Raw genomic sequence first — 26,250 nt, 5'->3', positions numbered from 1 at the left:
TTGTAGATATGTTCGAGTATGTGCGCTCGCGTCTTTCTAATGGAAAGCGCAGGAAGTCAAACCCCTCGCCACCTGTCTCCTATACAATTGACATGCAATTTTTTTTTAATCTTCATCATTTGCGACACTGCACTCCAATGAAAGATCGGAGGACGCTCTAGGCCGACGCACTCTAACATAACACGTGCATTACTCACGAAATATTTTCATAAAACCGAACCAAACGCACCCGTCTCCCTTCACCCCGCCCTCTTGCCTGGCAAACCAGTTCAGTCCGTGCCCGGCTGCCGTGCGCGTCGGTCCATCTATGAGAGGAGTGCTATCGTCGCGTCGTATTACGAAAAAACATCTATTGTAGCCAAACCGAACCAGTGCCGTGGATTTCTTCAACATTGTGCCCAGTGAGATTGTGCCATTTTAAGTGATGTTCCGTGAATGAGATGTTATAGTGTCGGATTACTATTTGAAAAGAGTGGGACGGGTTCCGCCTGCCGTCGCCGGACGTCTTTTCTCTCCGATCTCGGGATATCATTAAGGTATTTATTGTTACACCGGCTCATTGTTATAAGGAATTCTTTCTGCTTCCCTCGTGTGGAGTTAAATCGATAGGCACGATCTGGTGCCGCGTCCGAGTGCAACGCGTTGTAATGCGTCGATATGAATCGCTGATTGCTGATGGTGTTTGTGTATTTGCAATGTAGATGCGCCCATGGCAGTGTGCACTGAACATAGCCTGGGAACTAGTCGGCTTCGAGTCCAGACGAGGTGCGAGTGGGCGACTATTAATTAGGCGCTCGACTTCAACGGTGTTAGCCGCGGTTGACCCCGCGTAGTTTTGATAACTTTTTCGAACAGACCTGCAACGATTCGATTTTTATAGTTCAAATTATTTTTTCCTTTGACGAAGTCGTGATGTTTTGACTTGATTCGTTACAGCGGTTGATAAAATAATAACTGTAATTGTAATTTCCATTTGACGGTTCAAAAAATAAATATTTATAACGTCGTTATATAGATTACCTTGTTGTATTCAGAAAAGTTTTGACCGTTAACGTTACAATTATCATTTATTAGTAAAAACGTATATTTTAAATATATTATTTTGTAATACACTCTAAAGTTTGATGTACGCGACTGGAAGTAGTTTTATAACACATGGCGTCACTGGTGGCAAAACAAATGATCTCTCGCCATTATCCCGTCAACGAACTACAGTTTGGAGGCAAATCTTTACCGCTAATTATACACCGCGCCATAATGGATAGGTTTGTTACACCGATTCGAGTGAAACAATTGTAATAACAGGTTTTATATAATAATCTGTTTTCTTACTGCACACTCAAAATATTTCACAGGAACTAATAAAATTTTAGTAAATAATTATAGCTTACAATAAATTTATGCGTGCAGTGATTTAAACAGACGGTACCTAAATCGGTTAAATATGGACGGAAAAAATTCATTTTACGGTTTATAAATAAACTTTGTCATTAAAATTTTGAATTAAGCGACTTCAAAATTTGTTTTTTTTTTTATCCAGATTTTAAACTTTTTACCGTATTGCTCTTAAAAAGTACTAAGGCGGTAAATTAAGACTTTGTTTATATTACGTTGTTTTTCGTTGTATGGTGTGTTAGAACAATATTTTAATTAATGAGAGTTTTATTAACAATTGATCTTAAAAACAAATTTAAAATACAATGAAGACATTTAATACTAGTTATCGTTTATGTTAAAAATACATACAAAGCATCGTCGTCAGAACCCACAGGGTTAAGAACGGTACATAGATTTCACAGACCTAGACAATCTCGAAACGCCTGTTTACATTTATACATGGTTTGTATGTAGTATGTCACAGTGCATTCGCATGCAAATTTGCCTCTGCGAAACTAAGTAACCATTTTTATATTTTAATACGTATTCCAATTAAATATCAAACTTTTTTGCATAGTAATCTGTATCTTTGTGTTGTTCTATAACAATAGACAACAAAAAATGTATCGCATTATCTACAAATAGGTTATAAAAAATATTATTATTATAATGGGAATGTTTAATAGAATTATTGCTTATATTATATAATTCAATATTTAATTGTATATAAAAAAAACAATTATATAAGCGGTTAAAACCTTAATAGTGATTAAAATGACACCGTTTGTAATAAAAATAATTATAATGTTAGAAATATGATTTTTGCGCGCTTAAAAAACACATGTTTTTAAAGACGCAGTTTTCACAGCTTTCATTAGCTACTTAAGTAAAACAGTGGAAAATAATTCTAGTCTGGCATTACATGACGAAAGAACAAGAAACAACTAGTGGTATTTGATTCCGGATCCTAGAATACCGAAGAAATATCTCGCATGCTAGCACTGAAGTATAGAGAACCATATAAAAAACGTTACAAAAAAGTTTTCTAAGGTGGCGTTCCGGCCATTAAGTGTCGAATAAGTTTGGATTTTTAAAGATGAAAGTTTTTGAAAAAATTTTGTCGTTAAAAGTAATCTATGATTAATATATTTCTTTTAACGACAGAAACTATTTGCCAAAAATTTCAATATTTTTTCACATTACTTGTTTGTATACGGTAGTTCTTCCGCTCTTAATTACTTTGGATAATAATTCGTGTGACATATTTTTAAATAAATCAATAACACATAACATCAACAATTTTAACAGATAATAATTTTTTGATCGAAATATTTATTGCATTTAACCTTGTACAGACTATTTTGGTTAGTAACAGATAATAGTGTTAGTGTAGTATTTAAACACAATGTATTGCTTTGGTAAGGGCTAACAATGTTTTTTAATACAGTAATATTTATTTTACGTTTTATACATATTTAGGATTAATGTTTGATTAAAAAGAAAAACTATCACGATACTATGTGTCACAAGAAAACCTCTATAATATTAAACATTAATACTGTAGTCATAGAAAATACTAATGTAATATGAAAAAAAACATTTTGTCGGATTTAACGTTTGTTCGAATAAAGCGGTTATTTCGTTGAAATATCAAAAAAAGAGTGCTTTGATTACCGCGTAATCTTAAAGCCTAGAAAAGTCCTTATCGAATCTATATATCCAATTTTATCTGTAGACGTTTTAAGAGTTACATTTACAAGACGAATCCATTGATTCAGTCGTAAAATATGCCGTAAAGTCTGTATTGATGGCAGTTGGCTGTGATAAAGATTTGGATTTAAATAAAGATATGTTGTAGGCGTACATATGGATGTAATAAGCTATTTTAAGCTCAATATCTCGAGCTATCGTAATAACGATATTACTAATGAAGCTTTTGTACTCATTTGAATATTGTGATTCGATTTCGTAGATAGGTTTTACGTTTAATTTCATGCAGATTTACATATAAGAACTCAATTATGTCTAACTTTACGTATATGTAACCTATGATTCACAGATAATATATCTATTTCTGATTAGTTATAGGCGTTAAGAATAAAGGAGTGTGTCAAAGAAGCTGTTTATATTTTTCACACCTATTTCCCATCATCTTATATAAAATAATCACTCTGAAAAACGCCAATTTTTCAATGGAATGCGTCAGCCCAATATTTTTTGGCAGTACAAAGATTGTAAGGACAGATAGTTTGCAAGGACAGTTCATTTTAAAATCTGATAATTTGAATTTTTATAATAGTTCTTCTTGGTATATTATTAATACATTTTTGATTATTTCAGAAATCATCGATTGTTGGATAGGATGTACCATACATAAATTACAGCGAATGAGCTATAAATTCACCAGTTTTAAGCTTCTACGCCTAAAAACAATCACCCTGTATAAATACTCTATATCTAAATATTCATCTGATGTCATATATGTTATATTATCTGTGTATCATATGATACACAGATAATATAACATATATGACATGTTTGTATGTATTACAATAAATAATTATTATATATTATAATAATACATGAAGACAAGGTTATTGTTTCCGTTAAAATAAAGAAAATGGTTCAAACAATTCGATGTATAACAAATTAATTAAACTAAATACATTTGTTCAACACAACATACGATTCTATTATTCAATACGTTGTTTGTAATACATGACAGCTTTGATGGGTGAACTTGACCGTCCTTATCGGACTGCCTGTTGATCACTTACTGTTGGTAATACCTATTAGGAATAAGTTATATAATCAATATCGAAATTTAAATATTCGTAATATTCAACTGAATCCTATTTTACTATTGAATTGTAATATTTTTGATTTAATTTTATAATTGTCAGGTGTAAAAGCCTTAAAAAGGTGTATGTATAGCTTATTTGCTGTTAGTCAAAGTATATACATATACAAAAATAGTAGTATCAGATATCATAAATAACGTAATGATAGTATAGGAAAAAGAATTTTTAAATTTTTATTATTGTTTATTACATGCCCCTGCAGACTTTGTACTTGTTGAAGTTATTGTTGTAGCGCGTATATATATATATATATATATATATATGTATGTATACTTTTAGGGCTGCTGACTAATGAGCTATGCATTCATTTCTTTAAAGCTTTAGTAAACTAATAAAGGTGAACTAAAAAAGGACATTCTGGTTATATATTTATATTTAGTAAAACATTTCTCTCTGGTATTTTTTGGCGCGTTTGGAAGCCATATTGGAAATAATTTAGAAGTAAAATAAATGCCAAATTGTTCATTTTAGAATGCACGGCTGCGCGTCGCACGTGTCATGGATTTTTGAACGTTGCCGCAAGCGTTAATTTACCGCGTAAAAAACCTCCAATGCGTCCGGAAACGTGTCCCATCGGTAGTTGTCGAACAGATGTCGACATGTGTCGTGGTATGGTGCCATGGGTTAATTGACTAGGAAAAATGTGGTTGCGCTTTTTACGTCCCAAAATCATCGACTTGGGTTGATGGTCTCTACAGTATATTGAATGGTAGTAGCCCAGCGCTAGAGGACTAAGACAATCGTGACCTACGGGTTCGATTCCGGAAATACAATCTTATATAATTTTCACTTTGTGCATTAAGTATGTACCATTGCCACTGCTCATAAATAAGTTTCTAGAGGATCGGCAGCAGCGGCCTCTGTGTATCATAAAACCACACGATTACGATTATGGTATATCCCCATAAATATCATTTAAGGAGGCTCATGCCTTGCAGTGGGTATCATGATGTCATGATAATGACAGTCGAGTTTAAATAATAAATCTTGTGTTTTGTATTTTAGATGCAACATTTCACATCTCTTAAAATTGGTACTTGCAGACTTAATTGACTATAAAAAGGTGGTTGCGCTTTATACCTCTCAAATTCATCGACTCTGGTTGATGGTCACCACAGTATATTTTAAATAATAAAATTCTTTTATAACCTGTACTTGCTGGTTTCTTTGATTTTTGTAAATGTTAAAATGGGGCTCTGAAATATTAGTTTATAAAATATGTCCAGATATCAGGGAGTCTTTAGAAAAGTATTCCAGAGTACATCTTATCGACAAATCTCATTCAATTTTTTTTCGTTAACGCCCCAAAAAGCGGTAAGACATTTGTGAAGGTTCTAGAAAAGTTGGTAATTTATGTTAAAATTTTATAATGAGTATAGAAACATACCAGTAAAAGCTTAATGATTTCTATAAATTTAGTTTAATCACTAGTAAATATTTAAAACAGAACATCCATCTTTTTCTGACAGCTCAACTGACTCGGTGTTGCAATGTTAACAAATTACTACCATGTACGAATACTAGTGAAATACAAAAATAAATGTAGAAAAAATCATGTACATAATTAATTAGGTTTTCTTCCAAATATGGCAAACATCACGTATAATTATTTTAAAATGTATCAAATATATCATTACAGTAAATTATACATTGTTATAGTTATTAATGAAGCTGTTTTATCTTTTATGTGGTAAAATTAAAATATTGAATATTCCGATGCATGATACTGAATGTATATTTATAAATGTGTACAGTAAAGCGAAGTCTTTATATAGCTGAAGAAAAAGTTATATAAATTAATCATTGTCTATCTCTTTAAAAAGTATATATTTCATTGGTTTAAAAGGGTCATAGAACTGAGCATAAAAATTATCATTGGGCGTTGTGTTCATTTTAATAGGCATTGTTTAACGGCTTACACTAATAGTTATTTAGGCTGAAGATGCATCCCATCGATTTATCATACAACGGCATTTAACAGTACAAAAATACTGGATCATCATTGCACCGTTATTCAAACGGTCAGTTATGACTTCAAGGTGACCACGCTTGCGAGTCGGACGTCTCAAGCCCTTCTTTTCCAAGGATCATTTTTATTTTTTATTTTTGTTTTATACATTCGTTATTGGCAAATAAATTTCTTTAACAATTTTGTAAACTGTTAACTGCTTAATAGATAAAGTAAAAATAATAACTATACATAACTAAAGAACTAAGAACTCGTTTATGCTTTCAGAATTCTATAAAAAGCATTAAGTTATTTTAAAATTGTAGTAAATAAAAAAAAACTATTTAACTTTGATTGTTATCTTTTTTGGACCTGGTTATTGCCTGCATTGGTGTTAAACGTCTCCACCTAGAATTTATTTAATCTATTTTTCTTTAGTATTATCTAACATTGCAAACCATTTCAAAATGTTAATTCGACCTAATTCACTTTACGAAACATGCTGTTCCTAGTATTTTGTTAAACTATAAGGTTTGTTGTAATTGTGAATTTATGAAAATAATCAAATTATATCAATTTGCTCGTCCGCTTTAAATCTTTATGAGTTATGGTTTAAAATTATTGTGATTTATTATATAATTACAGACATACTATGTTTGAGTCAACATAGGTAGAAATATATTATATATACATTTATATGCTTATAAGAGATTTCTAAAAATGATACATCTTTTAGATTATTGTTATAAATATGAAAGTCTTAAAATACTTTTAGCTCACTTATTGATTGATAACCTTTTAAAATTAGAACATGTGTCCCCTTTTTCAGTCGGGCGTGGCGCATCCAAATTTAATTACGAAAGTTATAAATCACATAGACACGATAACAGATATTTTCGATGTAGTAACGAATAAATCTTGTAATCCTAAAATATCTTCAATGTTACAAAAACATTATTAATAGCTGTAGATATGTTTTAACCGAGTTTTTTTTTGCGCTCACTTTTTTTTTAGACTGACATTACAAGACATTTTAAAAAAGTCTATCGTATATCGTCTATGACTAAATTAAAAAAAAAAAACATTTTGTCCGATAATTTCAAGACACATGCGTACTTTAGTAGATACTCACAGAAGATCTTGTTGTTTTACCCTGTCTCGGTTTAAGACTTGTATCATTTAATTAAATTGGACTCTTGGCGCGGTGACAAAAGCCGGATCATGCGTGTGCGCATAATTGGTTGCAAGTTTCACTTTACATGGACGAGTTGGTTAAAACGGAATGAGTAAGGACCGCCATTAACATGGACAACTTGGGAGTCGAATGAGGGATATTTATGCGTCTCGTAATTATGTATACTAACACAACTAATTTAAACATCTAGTGCTAAGATTTTGAATAAAAATATCTTTATAATTTGTCACTGTAATACGACGCAGTATTTTTTTTGGTTTACAAAACTAATCATTTACATACATTATCAATAAAAAAGTGTATACGTGAAACTAGGTGTACGACTTTCCAGAAATTAGCAATAAATGAAATAAAAAGTAAAATAGGAACTAAGTTACACTGATTATTTGAATATAGAATATTGTGGATAGAAGTAATTATTCCGAGCTTTTTGACTTGAATTTTAAAAATATTGTTTTATTTATTTTTAGTATCTAGGGGCAGATATGAGGATGATGACCCCATATTCTACTGCAAGGCATATGTTTACCTCAAAAATCGCCATGACGCGACCTTGTCCTGTGGTTGTAATCTATCGGCTGATATAAATATAATTCCCTATTCGTAAATACTGTTTACAGTTCACGTTCCGTTCGTATTTTTAGCCTTTGTGTGACTGCAATAGCTACTGATTTAAAGTTATGGTAAAAAGAACTTGAACTTACCTTATACTTATCAGGGATCGATGCGATTAAATTTTAAGATGGGATTTTCTTCTCGGTAATTTATTCATGGTATACCTTTTCTAAAAATCTATATCTTATTTATTATCTTCAACACAAATTGAACTGGATCTGATAAAAAGTGTCTGGCGAATGAAAACACGAAAAAACGATGGTTTTCCTGAAGTCAGCCAAGCTGATCTAAGTTATCTTTGAGAACAACGAGAATATCTAACGAGAAAATCTATGCTTCTAATAATAACGAAGTGACTAACACTTCGTTATTATTAGAAGCATTATTATGTTAAGTTAACGTTAAATAAGTTATCTTAAGTGAGCTAATGCCATAACCACAAGCAATATCGGAACCGGACTGCGTAAAGTCTGAGAGTGACAGTGTATTTTTTGGAGAGTGAAGAAGCGCACTCTAACTGAAGCAACCTTGTTGGTAGTTCAAGTTATCGATACATTATAACAAACTTGACATTTTTGAGAGAACATTTAAATTCTCTATAAGTAATGTACAAAAATCACGCATGTAGCCGATATGTTTATTACGTCACTTGATAATAAAATGGGATGTTTTAAAATTTTACTCAACGCATAAAAAAAATGTTGGAAATAACGATCAACGTTCTGTCACAATATTGCCCAAGAAGCGGATTCTTAAAAGCAAGAAATGGCTGCGTCGAGGAACTACCAAAATTTCTATTACATTACCCAGTTCAGTGACATTCTCAACTTTATTACAATACAAATAAGGGCACCTTAAAGTTTTGTAAGGTGAGGTAAGTTTGTAAAGAAAGGCAGCTAACGTGCGTCAGTCAAAGTGGGTAAAGTGCCTTTACAACTATTTATTAAGCCATGTAGATATATCGAGAATCTAAGGAATTTTTTTTATTTTTACTTTTAAAGCATGCATCACTCGGATATCTTACAATGTTGTATTTCAATAGTTCTCTTGGCTATATACTACATTTTAAGTGTAAGATAAACACAGAGACATGTTACGACAATGTAAAATACTTATAATAATAATTTCATTGTTACAGTAATCGTTTTTGTCATAGAATAAATTTAAACAGAAATAATAAGTCATAAACTAAATAAAATTACATACAGTAATTGTAATTAAGTTTAGAATGATAATCATTTAATATTTTCTTTGCCCAATCATTAATTATATTTTATTTTATTAAATGGTAAAGTATTAAGTAAGGAATAAAAATATATCATCGCCTAAGGAGTAATTTTCAATGGATAAACTTTTTTAATAAAAAAGAAATAGTCATTTGATCAGTTTTATGGATATATTTGTTTGTTATAAATTTTAGGTACCGTTCAGCGTGCCTTTTACTTTTATGAATTAAAAAATACAATATTTAACAGAAATTAGAAATCGATTTGAGTAATAACTATTTCAGAGCGCACCTAAACCTTGTTATAAATTTTTTGTCGTTATTCCTACTTATTAAGTTTTATAATTATTTCTCCTTAATAAATTATTAATTTTATTATTCTGAAGGACTAATTCAAATTTGTTTCATCGTTTGAAAGTAATTAAGTTAGATCACAAAGGTTTCTACACAACAAATACCTTTTTTCTATTTATACAGAAGCGAACATAAAAACCTTCACTGGCTTGTCGTCTTGCGACTCCAGGAATCTCTCCGAACAATCGCCAGTACCTAGGCACTTTAGTTAGCGCATTTTAACAAGCTGTTCCTAAGACACAGCCGTATCGAGCTACGTAATCTATTCCTGGAGTTAAGCCGCGAATGGTCATTGTGGAAACACTTCCCACCTTCACCTTTTGTTTAACGTAATTTTGTCGATTCATTTAATTGTTTTATTGTGTGGTTAACTGGAGATAGTAACAGTTTCGCTTCGTGACCCTTAAGGATGGGATATTGTACGGCGGATTTATTTTGAATTTGCAATACGTATACGCCACCGAAACGCATCTTGTTAGCAGTTAAGTATCCTTTGAAAAACTATACTTTAAATAAATAAATAATAAATAACAAAGTTTAATAAATGATTTTCTTAAAACTGATAGTCTTATAATACAGTATTAATATAATAATTGATTATCTTCAAATTGTAGAACAGGAAGAAAAGGAAGAAAAAAATAAATTAAATTATTTAACATACTTAAATTTTTCTCTTAGTAAAGGTGGCAGCACTTTTTATCAGAACAATTGACAACCCTTAGAGATTGCCTCGAAAAATCAATCCTTCATTAAATCATATTTTAAGTAAATTACGAACCATCTACAGTACCTTATCAAATATCTAATAATTACATTGGTTGCTAAGTACTGAGTGAAATTACTAATTGACGTAATACTCGTTCTATTGAAAAGTAATTTAAAGAAAATATAGGAAGGTACTTTGACCTTATAGGTCATTTCAACGAATATTCGATTCTCCAAACTTTGGTTTACGAGTACCTATAACAATTTATCTTCCCTATGACATTTTGGATACTTCTAAAATGCGCTGTGTATTGATCCATTTCTTTGCAAACTTGGTTAGATTGGCGAATGAAAAGGGAAATGTAACGTATCCAAGTGACAGGGTCGTTAAATTGTTGAGTAGAACGTCTTGCTGGCAGGATTTTACGAGTTTCGTATGACTCCGAAATCGGCTTAAAGGTTATATCCGGGAACTCATTTGAAAACTTTCGACTCATCACAAACGGTATACCGTTTTACAATAAAGCGAACCCGAACTATTACTCTTTTTATTTGAAAATTTCCTTTAATAAGTCGGCAGCCTAAATTTATTACATTTTATTATTGGCAATTGTGTAAGATAAACTTTAATAACTTCATTACCACATTACGTTCTATTCAGTGTTTTAATAATGGGATATAAAGTTCAGTATTCTGTACACCTAAAATGCGTTTAAATATAATACTGACAACGTCTATTTCTTGAAGTTACAAAATCCGTGCACATGTATATCACCCAATAAATCTGCTGTATGACTCATGTATGGCAACATTGTTAGCAGAATCAGGTGATTTCCGTCTCTTGTAAGATTAATGAACATAAAGGTATAAAAAATATATTTAAGTCCCAAGTATTAACCAATAATTCGACATTACTAGAAATTATACCTTCCATATCAAAGTCATAATTGAGTAAATCAATAAAAAACTAAGTAATTATCTTATTACACTTATACGTTTGAGAATTGATTCTTTTATGCTTTTAAATGTTAAATAAATAATATTACGTCAAAACTGCGCGGTTATTTGATATTGTGATATTTACGAGTTTCCCAGCTTTCGCGTCCCTTGTAATAGCAATGTCAGCACTCGTAATAAACATCAGGTAAAAATTGGAACCCGCAGTTGTCCCTTCGCTTTTGGAAGGGATTTTACGTCTCTTTCATTAATTGGCCTAAAGGAAGGACACAGTTAAGGACAGAACGAAATAAAATATAACAAGCGATATAATTTGGGATATGAATTAAATCCGTTTACGTTACTAAAACGGAATAAAACATGTTTTAAATCGCTTTTACAATTTGATAATAATTATGATAAATCTACTTAATTACCGGTTATAGACTACTATTATCTAAATTCTGGTTTTAAGATTTTTTTGGACCAAACTTACACTGCTGCCCATGTGGCCTAGAACCTTTTTAAAAGTAGAGAAACTCGAGGGCTCCCTGTGGACCTCGGCACGGGCCGCTACGTACTTCTTTTTGGGAGGCTGTCGAGCTCTTTAATTACTTAAGCGGACGCTCCATGGAGAGCCTAGGCTCAAAGGACACCTTAAGGGTACCTCGGCCAGAGCTATCACTTATTGATAACATTCTTTTAGTATTCCAATACAAGAGTACACTAGAGGACCGAACCTCGATTTAGTCGGTTACTATTGTGTGGTTAATAACTTCTACAACTCCGAGAAAAATTAGCGGCGGGAGAAGAAGTGTCGGAAGAAACTCCAGCAACGCTTCTGTTTAGTATGATCGGTGTTCGTTCAACGATTACGCCTAATTTAGTCGCAAAAGCAAAATAGTCGTAAAGCAAGGCTTAATTACTCTTTATCATTCAAATACTCACAAAACAGACTCGACTCGTCTTTTACAAAAATGCATTCCCTTTGTGCGAATGCCACTGAAATACTTTAAACGCAATCAAGTTAGCCTCTTTTCGAGTTGAATTGAGACGTTGTTCGGTTATTTTCTTTTTCTACCAATTCCGCGCCAATAGCAAAAGTAAAAAAAGGCCCGATACCACCAACATGGAAGGCAATATACGATCTCGCCCGGCAGAACCATTTCCTTTAATGTTTTCATGAGTCTCGAGAACTAAAGAGCGTGTAACAACGTATCTGTTCCTGCCTTTTAATAGCCGAAGAGCGAACAAACTGCCAAGTATTAAGTTTTATCAACCATCTGCACGAGTGTCACGTCTTTATTACTACTTATTCTTTGTCCTCATGAATGCAGTGGTCGTGTGAAAAGGATACAAATATTGTTGCGTCCCATTCTAAGTTGGGGTTTTAAGGGTGCCGATACAAGTTTTATCTTCATTCCCCGTTTAGTTTATTCATTCACAATATATAATATAGCGTGATTAGTTATAGATGTGAAAGCTTTAAATTTGTAAAAGTATATCACAATTTGCTGGCAAATAATATATGATAAACCATATCAAAAAATCAATGGTTTCAGAAATAATAAATAACGTAATGATAATACACTAAAAAAAGCGTTTTCAAAATTCGGATTACTTTAAAATGTTTACTATCTTTCCCTGCAGACTTTGTATTGACAGAAGTTATCGATCTGTCGCATTCTAATACTAAAATTAAATTAATGTAACATGTTTCAGAGTGATTTCTTTATACACGGTGTTTAGAAATATGTGTAACCTTTGAAGTTTTTTGATGACCAATGAGTTCATACATTCCTCCATTTGCTGCTTTTATACCTATAACCTATCACTTTATAAGCTACTGATACTTATTTCGATTGCCTTTTTATTATTATTAATTTTAAGGGTATTAGAATATATCTATTTTAATGATTAATATAGTTAATTCCGTTTGTATGAAACATTAGAAAAATAGTGGCATTTTATGTCCCTTTCATACATAGCGCGTTAGATTGAATAAGAAAGTTGTACCTGAACCGGTCCCCATGACATGTTTATACATTTTTCTAAGCATTGTGTAGAGGTTTTTTCTGTTAGGGATTTTTCGATAGAGATTGAATCGTGAACTTTATTAAAAAAGTTTCTTCGAGTAATTCTTGCGGTGATTTATTTGGTCACTTGCGAAATTTAACAAATTAGCTTACTATATATAATTATAATATTTTTTTTCGCTATCGGCATTAAGATATTAAAAGCTGTGTTATTTTTTTCGTTATTAATGTATGGTAATCACCTTTTCGCACTGACGACTTTGGATAATTATATGAAATTTAATTTCCTAAAAGAAACCATAAAAAAAGTAATGTAATACTATTTTTTAGAACATTTTATGTTTTCGTTAACAAATTATTAATAAAACTACTAATTATTAACAAATGATTTTGTCAACAGATGTTAAATGCATGAAAGAATAAAAGTCGTAAATTGAAATCGTTCACAATTGAATGAATGAATGAACTAGTTGTTGTAAAAATGTAAGTGCTCCCAGGATCGGAATTTGGACGAAAGCCAACTTTGGCAGCCGATGTATCCTGCTGTTTGATTGACGAGCTTGTGGGCCTTTCGCTTCATATAATTCTTTTCTTTATCAGTTTGTCCAACTTTTTGTTCATGCGCATTGGTTTGCGTATAATAAATTATTTTACGAAGTAGATTATATTATTGATAATAACTAAACATAGATTATTTAAAATTCATCAACTTTATGCTAAATAATACCGAAGATGTCCCTTGTTTGTGTACTAAAAAAAATTAAAAATGGCGGACGATGACGCAGCTGATTCAGCGAAATCCACGGCGTCCAGTCTCCATTGTCTACATTGCCATGAAAAGCCGGGGTTGTTACCTGGGGTTGCATCTTTGTGCTCCATTTGGCGCCAAAGTTTTTTTTTTTTAAGTTATTTTAACTATGCTTTCTATTTAAAATGCTTTACAATTAAGTGTAACATATCTGAGTTTACGTAACAATATTTTAAGTTTGCCCTAGTTAAGAAAAAAAAATAGTAAAATTACCCATGCAATATTCTACTTTTTAATTACAAATAATAAACACTACACAACGAAAATCTGCCGTTTGCTGTATCATTTTATTATTATAATCTTGGCATTATCTCAATAACCTTAAAATCTGACAAAAGTACTTCAATTACTAGATATGCCTATGCATGGTAATCAGATTATTCAAAAGATGATTGATTCTGGCACGTGCTCTGGAGTGAAAATAATACTTTTTGTTCGTTACTTTTTAGCTCTAGTTATGTTCATATAACTCCAGCTGTCCCCAGTCCGCTTTGCGTGGCCTGCACTACCTGTTGTAAAGATAAAAAGATATTGTAGTCACGTTTAATACCCATGAGCTATATTTTATAAACATTTATCTATTTTTAATGAACGCTCTCTTTGGTCCCTTGAGAAAAAAAGTCGTAAAATCCGTGATTGACAATCCTTAACTGACTTTTCCCGAGCTATAGGAATATTTCTGCCAAAATCCAAGTTTTAATAGCGAATGGTTCCATAGATATCACGCGATGAACTAGTAAAATCTTTTATAAACACATAGTCTCATGTATTACTTTGGTATAAATAGAAAGAGTATTGAATTTTGTAACGCGTAAAAATCATTTAAACTTAAGTTGTTACGTTTAACATGTTTTCGTGAGTATCGGACTATTACTTAAAAAAATATACACAGGGTTTCGACAAATAAACAGATAAGGAAAAAAGTAAAACAATGGGGAATGGCAGAAACAAATACGATTATCGCTGCTCTGGGACTTGGATCAGGAATCAGGTAGTCGAGTAAGCTCGTCCTGAGAATTGACGTAAATATTTGTTATTTGATTTTTAAACGCCAAAAATTAGAAAGAAGATTAAATTTAAAAGATTCAGATTGGCCAAACTTGTGAGTCTTTTTTCATGTTTTCTGAATACAGAAATATAAATCCTTATGACTACCGTGTAGATAGTAGCTGTTGTTTCAACCAAACAACTTTTAATTGTCTAAAATTTAAATCTATATAGTGTTTATTCATTCGTATGTGTCAGCTTCACAAACGCCATTGTTGTTTTACACGGAAAGTTGTTTTTGATAGTCTGTTATAACATTAATATATGATAACATATCTCCTATTATTGTAACTTATTTTTCCTACCATTAATTTATCTGCACTGCAAAAATGGTTAACTGGTAAAAAATCTATTCGGCATTAGGTTCGCTGTTATTCCTTGGATTAGAAATGTACAAATAATACACTGCAGAAAATTACGTTTCTATTTCCAGTAATGAATGTCTAGTAATTTAAACTATGGAGGGCTTCTAGGAGACTGTGGCTACTTAATAACAATAAGAACTATTATCGCAGTCTTACTGCGCACAGGCAGGTATAGTCTATCCTGTCGCTCACACAGACATGTACAGCTATCTGTCTCATTCGTCGATTGACATTCCTATGCGAAAGTGCTTTCATAATAACCCAATATATCAATTCTAGGTAAATATGAAGCTGAACATCCGATCTCTAGTATGAGTTGGAATATCTCTTAAAATATGAACTTGTCGGATTGTAATTGTTTTGCTAGTTTTATTATGAAGCAGTAAAAATACAAACCTATTGCTTACGCTTAAAAGTATATTATACACTGAATAAATATAAGCATAAAAACCTGAGACTTAGTTTTATTTGCTCTAAACGGTAGTAATACAAATTTCATATTCATGAGAGATCAAGGCGGTTATTTAAAGAATTCGCGTGTTAAATTTTAACTATCAATTTTATTGCTAGAAGACTTAAGGTGCGTGTGGGTCATCTTGCATTTATAATGTAAATTATTCTTTTATTGTAGTGCTTAGTCTTTTGACGTTTACATCTCAGCATGATGTTTACTTAGTCGAAATATGTTTTTATATTTACATAATGTATTTTAAGCTGCCTATGTTCAGACAGTTTTAAATTAACTAAATTTACGAATAGTTTTTTATATGTTCGACTGTCAATTAGAAAGTTTATTTTGCAGCCTAACGTTTTACGATGACCCTAACAAGGTCATCTGACCTCGTGGACATTCTATGCTGCGCTTTCCGGCTCCTGATCTTCACTCCAGAATCTATCCCAAACCTTGATGATCCGTGTCATAAGTTCCATATTTTAGGGGATAACGCAAAACATGACATTAAGCTGAGCCCATAAAAAGTTACTACCTTGGCCAAGTAACTATGTAATCAATTACTGACACTAAAATATTTACGTTGCTATAAAAAATATTGTGATTTAGCAAATGCATTGACTCACTATATACTATATATCTAAGTAATGTAGTAACCGTGAGTGAGTCCCAGGTAATTTTATGATACGCATACGAGACGGGATAAGAACTAGTGTAAGAAACTTTATAATTGAATTATGAACTGGGTTACCACGTGAGACGTTAAATTGAAAATCACGTTCTACAACTTCAGCATGCAATGGAATAAATTTACAAATGACATATCCTATGTTTGTTGTACCGATGAAGTTTAAATTTAGGTGTTATGTTAATATTTTGAATATGCAAAACTAGAGTACGAAATCTAATGTTTCATACAAGATTTTCAGCTGCAAGACGTCGACTGCAGGATATGTCTCATCCATATATTTTAAATAATTATTATTCTTGTAAGTGCAGAAGCCACGTGTTCTTTGTGTTTGTTGTGGAGTTTCTTCCTACTTCTCCACAACTATACCACCTTGGGAATCAGAATAGAGTCAAAAATATTATAGATTAAAAAATAAATAATAAGTTGACGATCAATAAGAGTTCTCTTAAAAATATCCATTTTGAATAAACGCGCTATGGGGCCTGGCCACTGGCACTATAACTAGCCAATCCGCTGGGTTATGTCCGTTCCTTTGGTTCGTATACGGATCTCGTCATTCCTGACTAAATCTAGAAGAGAAATCACGAGCATAATCCCCTCTCCATTACCTGTTGAATGACTGTAAATTTGCCAATGAATCCTTTATTTCCGTTTTATTTCGGATTTTATATCTTTATTCCGTTTAAATCCGTTATTTTTTATCCTTAAAAAATAACGGAAATTATTAATAATACTCTCATTATTAATAATTTCCGTTATTTTTTAAATTATAACTGTTAAGGTGGCCACGTATAACGACAAGTTCATACGCTCTGCGCAGAATAATAAACAAGTAATTTATTCGAATTACAAAAAAAAATATATATATATATCTTGAAATTTGGCAATTCGTATTCGGGCGACATCGCTCGTACTGTTTTATCCGGATTTACGAAATTAGAGGTCTTATATCTTCTGACCGTCACTAGATTCCCTTGTCTCTAAATTGCCCGAGTACTTAGCAACAACTGCAAAGGCTTTACGTAAATTTCCACGAAACTCTTAAAGTTTGGCAACGAAGAAACTCAGACAGTCTCACGGTTTTAATTATCTTAAATGTTTCCCTCTTTAATATTCAGTTATATTTCTGTGTGGAAGACGGCAAGGTTTATTTTAATACAATAACAATACTTTAGACTACTCTGGTCTATTACAAGAATTAAATAATTATTAATATTCTACATACATGTATTGTTGGCCATCTGGACGATATTTGTCTTAATAACATTTAACTTTTTGTACATTAATACGAAGATTCAAAGTAAAATATAAATGCCAAATAAAAAATGTTGTTTTATTCGAATCATAAAATTTTAATTACTGTACGGGTTATATTGCAACGTTTTTTTTTCTAATTTACAAATCTTCAGTTGCGCGTCTTTCAACCATTCTCATTACAAATCCATTAACATAATGTTGCACAATTATACCATAGCATTTTAAAGTATAGCTAACCTTTCACCCTGACGTTTTGTGGGCGGTCCAAAAACGCCATTGTAACGCTTCTGAACTATTCCAAGTGTCAAATTAATGATCCGAAACAGTGCGGCGATGTTGCGACCTCATTTGGCTGCCACCGCGGCTGTCTAACAGCCTAGCGCGATTCACAAAACTTTATAGCCTTGAATAAAGAGGGAGCACCTATAAAAAGTATAAAACAGAGATGAAGTTTTTAATCGGCACAGCCGCAGTCGGGAGCGTTCGTTTGGTTAAACAAATTCTTGTTAGATGAACTTCGAGGTAATTCTCCTGAAAGATAATTAGAAGAGTACTTTTATTACTGTACTGGTTTAAATTTACGTCCTTTATCTCTCACCATTACTAAAATTTCAGACGTAATCCCGTATACTGAATAATTCATTATTATATAAATCCAAACTAAATCTAACACAAGCATTTGTTTAAGCGTTAAGAAAAAATACTAGTGGTAATAATATATTTTTTGCCTACTAACGTAACATCAGTAGATAAAAATGATCAACATACACGATGATTGGTTATAAGTTCTACTCATTTCTCAGCAAAAAGGTTTAAATATTTTACACCTATTTCCAATCACCTTATCTTAAGCCATCATTCTGAAATATGTTACATTAATTTATTTTTTTATTGAAATGCGACAGGTCAATAATTTCAGGCAGTAAAAAGACAAAAATTTTGGGCACAATAGTTAAGTAAAATAAAAAGTAATCCGAATTATGAAAACGCTTTTTCTAATTATATTATTATATCGTTACATATTATTTCTGAAATTATTGCTTTTTGATAGAGTGCACCATGCATTAGTCGATAGCAAATGAGTTATTTCTTCACTCCTTTAATACCTTTAGACCTATAACCATTCATCATGTATATATGTGCGCGTGCCCTATTTTATATACCTATTTCCAGTCACCTGTATAAAGCGATTCCTCTGAAATATGTAAAATTAATTTATGTTTTCATTGAAATGCGACGGGTCGATAAATCCTGGCAAAAGGAAGTCTGCACGGTAAACCAAAATTAAATTTTAATATATAGTAGTCTGATTTCTGAAACTACAGATTTTTGGTTAAGGTGTACCATTAATCGATAATAAATAAGTTATTCATTAATACACCCTGTATAAATTGTGTGCGTAACTCCATAGTTAGTACCTATTACTCATCTTTCGTATGTATATAAGCTTTGTATCACTATTATAATTTTGGTAATAACAATTCTAATCCAAAGAATGCAATTTAAGAAACGATAAAAAGTACTAACAGTGAATAATAATAAATTAGTTGTAGAATATAATAAATTGTAAAATACAAGATTTAAAATACAAAAATAGAAATAATAATGTGATAAATAACGTCATACTTTGGGAATGGAGAAGAATGAAAGGCGATGGTTGAATGACAATAATGATTATGGTGTGAAAAATTTTATTATGAAAGAAAGAAAAAGCATGAAAGATACTGTGAAGGAAGAAAGAAGACAAATGTAGACAAACAAAATGTACGTGAAAAACTTATTATTCGGAATTGTAACGTCCCTGTCCCACACTAAACAGGGGGAACGAATAAAAAAAAAATAATGTAGCATACCATAGGCTAATTAACAGTAAATGTGCTGTACAATCTTCTCTTTAAAGCTTTCACACCTAAAGCCGATCATCCTGTATTACGATGCGATGGCGTGTAGGTGTTGTTAGCTCATTTCATTACCATTACCTATATTAATACTATTTCTTCGATAATGCGTGACGTATTTCAGCATTTATTGCTCGACCTGTCGTTCTCTAACCAATCCCGAAAAGGTAATTATTTTTATATAACGCCACAATTTTACGAGATGCCCATTTATTCGTCCGATATCCAATACGGAGGGTATTTTATAGCAACGCAAGGTATCGCCACGATTTTTATGAGTCGTTTCATTCTGTTCACGATTCAGTTATCGATATGTAGGTGGGTATTAAGTTTTACAACTTATGTCCTGATTTCACGAACTTACCTGCCGAATCTTTAACGTCTTACTTGAAAGAATTTTTTTATTAGTATTATTTAATCAATTTGGTTTTTTTTACTACTCATCAACGTACTAAGGCTTGTATTTCGTTAGCACTAGTTATAAAAATGAAGTTGATGCACCTTTCTATAGGCTTGATAAATTTCTTATTTAACTTTACAGTGGTTGAATTTGTACGGCATTACATTACACTGACGTGTAATATGCCTTAATTATCTATATATATTATATTAAAATGAATGTTTGTATATCCCTTATAAAATCGTAAACTATGCATTTGATCATGTAATGGTCTTTAGCAAAGTTGTTGCTCATAAACCCACGAGTTTCTGAGTTGGTATAACTATTTTTTGACAGATGGCACCACTGTCATTCCGAAGAATTTAATATATTGCCGTGACAGTTAATGCTGATTTGAATAAAAAAAATAGCAAACGTATGATGATGTTTTTGAGTTGTGAGTGATGTACGAAATAATGTCAATTATGAAATTCATGTCCGCTCATGCAGTTAAAATTAAAACAAAAAAAATAATGTGTAGATATTTTCGTTGTTAAATTTCTCGCGGACGAAGTCGCGTGGCACAGCTAGTTAAGTAAAAAATTTGAAAAGTTGGTTACAGAACATTTGTAAAGATATATGATTATAGCGCCATGTACTTTTTAAATGATAATAAAGCTTGTGAATGTATCATTACATATTAAAGATATTGTAAAAGTGACCACGGAAAAACCTGTCTGAGTTTGTTGTTTTTCTAAGGTCGAAAGCTGCTATTGTGAAGGCGCTCAATCTGCTTTTAGTTTTTATTAAATTGAACTCTTATAGCATTCTCTTCATGCCGCATACAAGTGGTCACGGTAAATTGTGATCATTGTGGATAAAAATGCAAATGATTGCATGCTATTGTTATTGCTAACAAAAACTTAAATCCTTCATGGGTCTGAGTCTACGTATATATAGTAAAATTACACAAGACCACGTAGCCCATACCTTTGTTAGTTTTAAAGGCTAAAATTAAAAGTATATTATTTAAAAGATCCTATAGTATCATTCGAAAGCTTGGTTTGTTGACTAATTTACATGACCATAATATCTATAATGCACACATTAAAATTGTTAAAATTCGTTTTAAAAAACCTTTCGGAGCCGGCGCTTCCTAGTAGATCAAGCATTCAGAGCCGGTGGTAGTTCACTACTTATAATGTTAAAATAATCGACGGTTTAAAGCCTACACGAATAAGGATATTTTAATTCGATTTTTGAACAACACGTTCATCTCTTTAAAGGTTTTACACTTATAACCAATCATCCTGTTTGCAGGCTACGTATATCAGATATATGATGTTCCTTTGCATGTCTAATGGATTCTTAATATGTTAAATATACATAAAACTCTTCATTTTTTTATAACTTAAAAACGATGCGTGAGGTCTTTTGGTAAATAAGCAAACGCTTTACCGTGATTTATCTCTGATGTATTTAAGCCCCTAAAGGCACGATAAGTGAGTGGAATCGGGCATTTACTGAAGCGACTGCTTGATTATCTATGCTGGTGGTCCCGTAAACACTTTGGAAGTCGATATAAGATTAATATATAATTTATCTAAATATGGTCATAAATATATTTTTGTGTTAAAATCAAGGTTAAACTAATGCCTGGTGTTGTGTTTATCGTCCATTTCATCTGTACATTTTCCCGATTCTTTAGAAATATTATAAATTTTAAGACCTATATATATTTACATCTACAATATAAACTATTCTACCTGTAATCTTTTTCTCAGGAATAATGTGTATGTCAATACCTCCGAAAAACCTTTCTTGAAATATACTTTAGAAATTCCAGTTCGTTCATGGAATTAAAACAATTAACTTGTTAACTTTCTGTAAAGAATTCTGTAAAGTAAGATTCTGTGCCTTAGAACATTAAAGATTACATATAGAAATTCTATTAGATATATGTACTACAGGCACGTCTATATCAGCCTCTAAATGGTTGTTCTTTTGCGTATTTTATGTATGCTGTTCCGATTAGAAATAGTAGTCAGTTCAACAATTATATAAATAACACGTGTCGGAAGTTAAAAAGAACAGTCGAGTTTTCTGCACAGAATTTTGTATTAAGAAACCTTGCGCTGCACCACCATGTTCAATTCGTAATTGTTGAGTAAAGATAAGTCTAATCTTTACTCAACAATTACGAATTGAAACGTCTTTAATGGGGCGATCATTAAATAAGTGAATAATTGTAAGCTGTAGCTCTTCTACTATATTTTATAGAATTTAATACATAATACAGTTTAGGAGAATATTTTTGGCATATTAAAAATTACCAAAAAGAATTTTTTTCTGAAACACTTTTTTTTCTAAAATTTCAAACTAATAAATAACAGTTTGCCAGTAAAACTGTTCTCTCGAAATATGTTCATCAAAATATCCTCCCGAAAACCGTATCGTGTAGCGAAATTTATAGTTTCCCGATATTAGGCCAATTTCGCCGATGTTAAAAAAGCTCGGGTAACTTTAGTCGATGTTCATCGCTTGCGGGGGCAAAAAATTACTAGCAGTTGCCTCACCAAGGTCGGACGTTGCGTTCGGAATACCTAAACCAACGAAACTATATGGAAACACTCGAACGGGACTTCGGAAGTCGATCAAAGTGGGATTTACTTCGAGATTCCACTCAGACCCAGCGCCGAGGGTTGGTTGAGTCTCTTGAATTGAAAATTTGCTTTCGTTTATTTAGATCGGCAGGTGAGCTTCGAGCAGGATCAGAACAGTTGTATTGTTTTCATTCAGTTTTATTTAAATATTATGTTTGCTTTGAACAACATTGCTTTTGTATTAAATTATCTCTCTGTTTTTATATAACATCTGTATCTCATATACCATTTATTTAAATAAAAAAAAAACAAATCAAGCATCTCTGATTCCTTATTAAACTTAACATATTGATTTTTAAATGTATACACTCCGTGAAGTTTTAAATTCAAAATAACTTTAATCAAGTAGCCATTTACAGACAGTTATGAATCGTCAAATATTTTAACATTATAAGTACTAAGTTACCACCGGCTCAAAGTGTTAATTTGCTGAGAAGCGTCAGCCGGCAACTCAACTGTCGCTCTTTTTAAATGAAATTTAACAATATTTTATGTATACGTTATCATATCACCCACGTAAATGAGTTAACATACTAAGTTCGGCGCATATCCACTAAGAACTCATGACTAATTCGATTTAAACCTAAGAAAAGGTATAAAGTATAAAATAAAACTAAGAAAAGTCTATGTAAAGGATATTATTGTAAAAATAATATCAAGTTATTACAGAGTATACCTGAATTGTTAGTATCAAAGTTTGTGTTTCGTGTCCATATATTAACCACAGAAATAATATATATTTAAGTTCGTGCATCACTGACTGTGATAATGTATTACAAACTGAACTTTATTAAATGTATATGTATATATGAACAGCCGTTGTAACTAAAGTACTATAGTAAATCAAAACAAACGAAACCAAATTGCTCAGGACATCCAGTACATTTATCCTATAACAAAGTTACATTACAAGCAACAGCTCTATTGATATACGTCGGCAAAGTTAAATCCGTAGTCAGCAGCCCTAATCTACCCCAGCGATATTTCCCCGCACTCTATCCCGCTCTCCAGCAGAATCCATTTGCATAAGTATTCTATCTATCTAGAATTCTAGATCGTTGCCTCGCGAGCCATATTCAATCTTGTTGTTAAATAGATTCAGACTACAGTCGATGCTGGAATTGTAAACTTGTCTAAGCTGTAGGTTTGTGTAATTGTTAAATGTATTTAATAGTAAATAATGCGTCCGTGCACTTAGTTTTACTGTAATGTCATAGTTAATTTTTCAGGAATAATTATGATTTAAATGAAACCAATAGGAGGCAATAATTATTCAGTAAAATAATAAAGATTTTAGATGCAGTAAAGTATTGTATGCTGTATTATTTTCCTAATGTAATGCCATATTTTGCAGGCTAAATTAAAAGAAAGAGGCCGATAACGGAAAGTTTAGTTGAAAAATCATAGCAAATAGTTTAAGATGAATACCAGAGCGCTATTTAGAGCTGCAACAATGAGTTTAAAGACAGCTTTAACGGTTGCGACAATGTTTCTGATATGAAACTGTACTACCTGAAGAAGCATACAAAGTTTTATTTTAATATACATTGATAATTAATAATAGCCAAGGTATATTAGGGCTGTAAGAATCTTGAGTGGCGGCCGACGCGGCGTTGGTAGACCCGCCACTATGTGGATATAATCAAGGTCAAACATTGATAATTTAATTATGAAATCGTTTGCATATGCATATGCAACAATATCATAATCTAATTTTTTTGAGTATAATTTTAAGTGATGATAAGAATTGTGTTTAAATGTCTATTTACATGCACTTCACCTCTGTTAAAAAAATTGATAACTCTTCCGGGAAAGCCAATGGTTAATATATATATTAATGGGTTCCAAATAAAAAACTAACATTCTAGCGGATTACGTACAAATGTGTTATCCTCAATTTACAAAATAGCTTATGTTTATTTATACCCTTACCCTTTCTTTCACAAATAAATCTTGTTATTTCAATTCTCCACTGTTAAAAGATAATTATAATGCATCGTGGTTTCCTTGTAATTTCTAAACAATATGCTTATGGTAGTGCGTGTAACTAATTTGTTTTGTTTATGCTCCGGCCATTCGATGCTACGCATACCCACTCAGTTTATTTTTAATGTTACCAGCGTAAACAATGGATTGTATGGAGGACATTACTTGAGTTATTGTTTATGTTATGAATCTTGACTTTCAGTTGGCTTACTGTTCTTTATGAATACATTTATATTTTTAATTTGAAGATAACGTAACCTTACAGTTTATTTATACAATCCGTCTTTAGAACCACAGGTCACAAGCTTCCAGCCAACTATATCTTTGAGGATTAATGACCATTTTACACTTTCGTACAGTACAATAACGCATTCAAAGATCTTTGATTGATAATTAGTTTGATGAGGAAATATAGGAAATGATATAAGGCCCTTAAAAGAACTAACGATAGATCACTTAACATGTCATAATACCTTTACATGAAAAATAGAGCGGAGGTGAAACAAAAGATCACGTAGGAGTTACGTGTAAGAAAAGTAGTGCAGTAATTGTTAGACAGATCAGAGCGAACGAAGAATATTAAGAGACTTCTAATCTAGACTCTTATACATGCCGTTACCACAGTGTATCAGAATGAAACTCAGTGCATACTTAAAGTAAACATATACTCATTTAAATTGTTTTTTGAAGCATTCTAGATTTAGAAATGCTTTTTTGACTTTTACCATAGGTAGAGACATTACAAAATAATAAAATAAATATACAATTTTGCAGCTCTCCAAAGCGTATGTTAAAAGAGGCTTGTTTGAATACCAGTTGGCTTGAAGACGATTTATATGGGAGGAACGTATTGTGTTAGTTAAAAAAAAATTTAAATGAAATATTTTCTTAGAAAAACTTTTGAACTTTTTAAGACACAGAAAAGAGAAAATATTTTCAAATGATACATAAAAAAATATAAATACTTTCTTTTCACGTAATTTCGTATTTCAACCAAACCGTACGTAGGTATGCCGGTTAGAATTATTACCTGTAAATCTAGAATTATTTCGAGTTCGCTTTAGTTTATTTCGCTTATTAGCTATTTCGCTTACTACCCAGCGAGCTTTCCAACTAGCGCCAATGTCTGTGGTTACGTTCAACTCGACTGCTGATAGCGTTGCTATTTTATATTATAGCTATGTAACGTTAACAGCTTCGGTTTGCGCTGGAAAACTGTTTATTCAGCGTTCATAACTGCTATTGTTGCATCACGGGTTACTTGTTTGAGATGTGAAATTACGAAACTGCTTATTTTGACAAAAATTATTATTTAATTTAATTTGAATAATATTTATTTGGGCAAAAAATAAATATATCTACCCGTTATTGTATGTTATATATCATATAAATGTTTTGGTGAAGGGTTAGCGATGAAATTATTACTATATATGCGATTAAATAGATAACTTTG

At 31.7% G+C, this 26,250-nt stretch overlaps 1 protein-coding gene across 5 annotated transcripts in view; it reads left to right on the top strand.

The window, feature by feature from the left end:
- The first annotated feature begins 286 nt into the window (after window positions 1-286).
- Window positions 287-26,250, top strand: part of Cirl (Calcium-independent receptor for alpha-latrotoxin) — a 421,691-nt gene continuing 395,727 nt past the window's right edge. For all 5 annotated transcript variants that reach the window (XM_068768762.1, XM_068768764.1, XM_068768759.1 and 2 more), the window contains exon 1: window positions 287-536. The gene's annotated coding sequence lies outside the window, so the exon portion shown is untranslated. The remainder of the gene's footprint in view (window positions 537-26,250) is intronic.

This window comes from Battus philenor, unplaced genomic scaffold (assembly GCF_028537555.1).
Source record: "Battus philenor isolate CCGP_79_NKW_IND1 unplaced genomic scaffold, ilBatPhil1.0.hap1 SCAF_26, whole genome shotgun sequence".
Taxonomy (NCBI): Eukaryota; Metazoa; Arthropoda; class Insecta; order Lepidoptera; family Papilionidae; genus Battus; species Battus philenor.
This window is presented reverse-complemented; position numbering and strand designations above follow the sequence as displayed.